Here is a 5,340-nt window from a genome sequence, read left to right on the forward strand (position 1 = left end):
CAAAAAATTTAAAAAAAGTTAGCAAAGAGCAGCATACATTTGCATAAAAAATTAGCAAAAAATGTTAAAAAGTTAGCAAACACAAAGCAGCATATATGTTTGCATAAAAAAAAAAAATTTGCAAAAAAATTCAAACAGTTAGCAAACACAGAGCAGCATACATGTTGGCATAACAAAATGTAAAAAGTTAGCACTAAGCAGCATACATGTTGGCAAAAAAAAAAATTTGCTAAAAATTTCAAAAAGTTAGCAAACACAAGAGCGGCTTACCTGTTTGTCTCCGCAACAATTTTTTTTTTTCGATAACTTCATCTGTCAAAAACAACTTCAGGTATGCCAGGGGGTCGTCGCATTCAGCCTCAGTTTTCATCTCAGGTGCGCCGGTGAATGGAAATCTTGGCGGTGCTGCCTGGTCCGCATCAAGGTCAATAGGACACCATGTGCGCACAGCACTGACCTCAGGTCCAGAATCGTCGCTCAGTTCACTTTTGCTGTCCGATGACAAATTTCCTGGTGAATCACTATCGCTCGATTCCACAAAGGACTCCAAATCGTTATCGATACGTTGGAATTCCTCCAAAACAGCGCTTGCGCCGGCAAGATGCCTTTTGGATGCCATGTGGTCTCCATCAACAAGTCAGGAACAATCAAGGTCAAAGACAAAGTGATGAAATGATACATTCAGGAAGTGATCAAAAAGTCATCAAAAGGTCAGATCAAGGTCATGGCTAATAGTGGGCAAAATGTAAATCAGGGCACTGGGCAATGATGCTTGGTGCACTACAATGTACTTTTACTTTTATTTTATGTTTTGATGTGTTTTGATGTGTTTTTTACTGTAAAAAAAAATTTAAAAGCACATTACATAGTAGTCTGCTTTTAAATTCCCCGCCCCCAGAATCCATCACTCCACCGCATCACCCGGAAGATGTCACACATCTTGCCGGGTGATGCGGTGGGGATGTCCCCGCCTGCTCACTCTCCGGCTGATCTCTGAGTGATGCGATGGGGATGTCCCCCCTGCTCACTCTCCTGCTCGCATCACCCGGAGATCAGCCTCCGGGAGTAGGGGATGTCCCCGCTGCTCACTCTCCTGCTCGCATCACCCGGAGATCAGCCTCCGGGAGATGCGAGCAGGACAGCAGCCGCAGTAGATTCAGGGGTGCTGCCAGCTGGAAATCTCCGCTGGCATCACCCCCTGGATTTTCTATTGGTGATCGCATCTGCAGTTAGATGCGAAGCACCAAGCAGAAATCCTGCATGGTGCATCGCATCTAACTGCAGATGCGTGCAGCGGGGTGGTGAGACACTTTTTTTATCTCTGTGTACACAAAGGAAAATGGCTCAAGTCCAAACTCATAATAGCAATGTAACTGCCTTAAATGAGTCACAATGGCTCAGAATTGATATGATTGAAAAACAGATGGGAAAAAGTAAGGTTGACAAAGCACCAGGACCTGATAGATTACATCCATATGTCCTCAAAGAGCTGAGCCTGGTCATTTCAAAGCCACTATTTCTAATTTTTAGAGACTCTTTAGTCACTGGCAAGGTACCGATGGATTGGCGTAAGGCCAATGTGGTTCCTATCTTCAAAAAGGGAGCAAAGTCATTACCAGGTAACTGCAGACCCATTAGTTTAATGCTCATAGTTGGAAAGGTTCTAGAGAGTTTGATAAAGAACCATATAGAGAAGTTTCTGCTAGAAAATAATATTATAAGTAATAGTCAGCATGGCTTCAAGAAAGACAGAAGTTGTCAAACAAATTTACTCTTTTTTTATGAGGAAGTTAGTAAACAGGTAGACAGTGGAATAACAGTTGATATAATGTACTTGGACTTTGCTAAAGCATTTGACACTGTACCCCACAGACGATTATTATGCAAGTTAGGGTCAATAGGTTTAGAAAAGTCAGTCTGTAAATGGATAGACAATTGGCTTAAAGATCGCATCCAGAGAGTTGTAATTAATGATTCATATTCTGAATGGTCTAAGGTTATTAGTGGTGTACCCCAGGGTTCACTGTTGGTACCTTTACTGGTTATAAATGTTTACATCTTTATAAATGATATAGAGTTTCGGATTAAAAGCACACTTCTGTGTTTGCAGATGACACCAAACTATGTAATGGAATTAAGTCCATAAGGTATGTCTATATTCTACAAGCAGACCTGGATATACTGTTTGATTGGGCAACCAATTGGCAAATGACATTTAATATAGATAAATGTAAAATTATGCACTTGGGTGCTAACAATATAAATGCTTATTACTGTCTAGGGGGAATACATTTGGGGCAGTCAGAAATGGAAAAGGATCTGGGGGTTATGGTATATCATAGACTTATTAACAGCATGCAATGCCGAGCTGCAATATCTAAAGCTAGTAAAGTACTTTCTTGTGTTAAAAGAGGAATAGACTGCAGAGATGGAGTCAAAACCCTGCCCCTGTACAAAGCATTGGTCAGATCATATCTGGAATATGCAGTCCAGTTTTGAGCACTGAAAGGACATTGTTGAATTGGAGAGTGCAGAGAAGGGCAACTAAATTATTAAAAGGAATGGAAGAGCTCAGATATGAGGAGATATTAGCTGAACTGAATCTATTCTCTCTTGAGAAGAGATGTTTGCGTTGGGATGAAAAGACGTGTAAGCTCCGGATAAGAAAGGGATTCTTCACTGTAAGGTCTGTGAAAATGTGGAACCGGCTCCCTCAGGCAGTATTTTCAGCAACTACTATAGATTGCTTTAAGAAAAAGCTGGAAGCTTTTCTAGAAGCACAGAATATAAATGGGGATTAAGGCTTTAAAATAAAATTAACAGTGACTGTTGATCCAGGGAACATCTGATTGCCTTATGGAATCAGGAGAGAATTTTTTTTCCCCGGTTGATGCAAATTGTATCAGGGATTTTTTGCCTTCCTCTGGACCAACTATGTCCATAGGGTTTTATATCTGGGATATGTTTATTTCCCTTGTGGCTGAACTTGATGGACTTACAACAATGTAAGTCCCTGGTCAAGCACCAGCACTCACCTGGAGCCAATTCCCCAGTCTACTCCACACTCTTCACCTGGATACCTAATTGCGCCGTGCCAGTGTATGATTGCCCCAGGACTTCATTGTGCAATGGATGGCATCTAGGGAGGACTAACAGAGGACCAGGAGCCCACAAAGCAGGACAGCGAACACAATGGAAGCCAGACAATCTGAGGTCAGTTGCTAGGTGTTCCGCAGATATGCAGTACAGGGGAATCCAGCAAAGGCAAGTCCAGAAACAGAGCCAAGGGTCATACACAGGGGTATCCAGGGGTTAAAATAAGCAGAGAATGGTCATAAGCAGAGGCATCTCGGGCAACAGGTAAACGAACAAAAAAGAATACCACTACCCAACTAGCAGTTTATATTACCTAAATGCTTCAATTAGCAACTGGTGCCTGGGAGCTGTGAAGATTTTCTCTGCCAGTCTATGGCAGAGAAAGTTCATAGCAAGGAACCAATGCAGTAATTGGTTGCAGCACATGCTCTAAAATTCTAAAATCTAAAAAGTTGCACAGTCTCAGAGCAGGGGAAACTGAGAAGACATTCACAATTAAAGAGAAACTGGGGATACTGCAATATGCAGAGCAGAGGCAGACAGGTAACTGCCTGATCTTCTTTGCTGCTGCAGCTCACAGCAGCCTCAAGAATGTAACCCAAAGATGGGAAATCTTCTTTGTTTATGTTGTTTATGAAAGCAGAAAATAGAAATAGAAGAACATCTCCACAACCTAATAATGTCCTCATTGGGAGTTTTTTTTTTTCACCTCTTTGTTCTGCTGATAGCTATAACATTTTGGAACTAAACATCACATGACTTAATGATAGCATTCACCAGCTCAAATAAAAAGGGTGAAATTCCAAAGTAGTACAGTTGCATGGAACAATGACGATGGTACAATACTGCAGACAGTCAAATCCAGTAACCCAGTAGCCCTGGCAAGGCCAAATTGATCAAAACAAGGTGTCACTATTGGAAGAACTTGAGAGCCCAGAAACAATATATACACATTTAGAAAATAGACAAAAAATTAAATTATTCTTTAGATGATCAAAACCAACTCCATTCATCAGTGCTCAAATTAGGTATCTATTTTTGAACACACTTAGAACAGCAAACAGCCGTTGAATTGAAATAAATCTGATGTGGACAGTAAAATACATAGTTACATAGGTTGGAAAAAGACATATTTCCATCAAATTCAACCACTTGATGGACTCATGTTCATCCATTGAACAGCATACATATGTAGCTTGTATTTAGTAATCTGATGAATGATAAAGGTTTATTTAGATTTAAAAAAAAATATGAATTTAACATTTTGTTTTCTGTGTTACTTATCTCCTATAAGAAGGACATCTAATAAAGGAGGACGATCTCCATTTTCACATTGAGTGTTTAGGTACATTCAGAATTATTCTTGCTTCCATAGTCTATTTTGAAGTAGGACTCTTCTAAAGGTTTTATCTCAGATCCACTTGTTTAACACCCATCTATCTTTCCCTGCAACTACCCACCCAGCAGTCTATTTTATTTACATGTGCATCAGTGTCCCTTAGTAATGTTGGATTGATCTAACCCAACTTTGTTATGTCATACCAACATGGCAAGAGCAAACCTCAAACCCATTCAAATTAGTCCTTTCAAACTAGAGATCTTAGCACTGCTTTCTGTCTAAAATATCATTATAAATGTATAGAATAAACTCACCATATACTGCTTGTTGCGGTTTATGCTAATTCCTGTGCAAACACAAAGATTTTGTTGCTGTTAATGGCCCTTCTTATTGAAATGAGAGCTGGTACTTTCCCCTTATCAAGTAATATTGACCTTTGATGTCATAAGAAAATTGGCACTGATTCATTTATTGAGAATGAAAATAAAGATATAAACATCTGTAGAGCTGCATACAGGTGCAGTAAGGGCGTACTATCCTACTTCCACATAAGAAAGATTTCCTGTCATGGGATATCCATCCATGAACGACAGACCTGTTTTTAGCTCTCTTATCCATAGTAAAGTAAATGTATAATCTACATCCTACTATACATCTGCTGTTCTCGATTAAATTAGATCCCTACCATTGTAAAACACATCTCTACTGTTCTGCGTTGCTAGTACTTATGCACACATTTCTTGTCTATATTACCTTGTGCCCCATTGCTGGGCTGCCTTTCCAACTTCAGTTATACCTAAGAATGTTAACACTTTTATGCAGTAAACTGTGTATAAATAGTAAATTAGGTGGTAGAAATCTGGAGGTAGGATAGATCCTGCTAAGTTGATTACAGCAACAAACAA

At 39.8% G+C, this 5,340-nt stretch overlaps 1 protein-coding gene across 1 annotated transcript in view; it reads right to left on the reverse strand.

Moving 5' to 3' along the window:
* LOC140339553 (membrane-spanning 4-domains subfamily A member 15-like) overlaps positions 1–4,818 on the reverse strand; it is a gene marked incomplete in the record, with an annotated part of 31,017 nt that extends 26,199 nt beyond the window's left edge. The window contains 1 exon segment of the mRNA XM_072424308.1: positions 4,750–4,818.
* Between the last annotated feature and the right edge of the window lie 522 nt (positions 4,819–5,340).

This window comes from Pyxicephalus adspersus, chromosome 10 (genome assembly GCF_032062135.1).
Source record: "Pyxicephalus adspersus chromosome 10, UCB_Pads_2.0, whole genome shotgun sequence".
NCBI classification, from domain to species: Eukaryota; Metazoa; Chordata; class Amphibia; order Anura; family Pyxicephalidae; genus Pyxicephalus; species Pyxicephalus adspersus.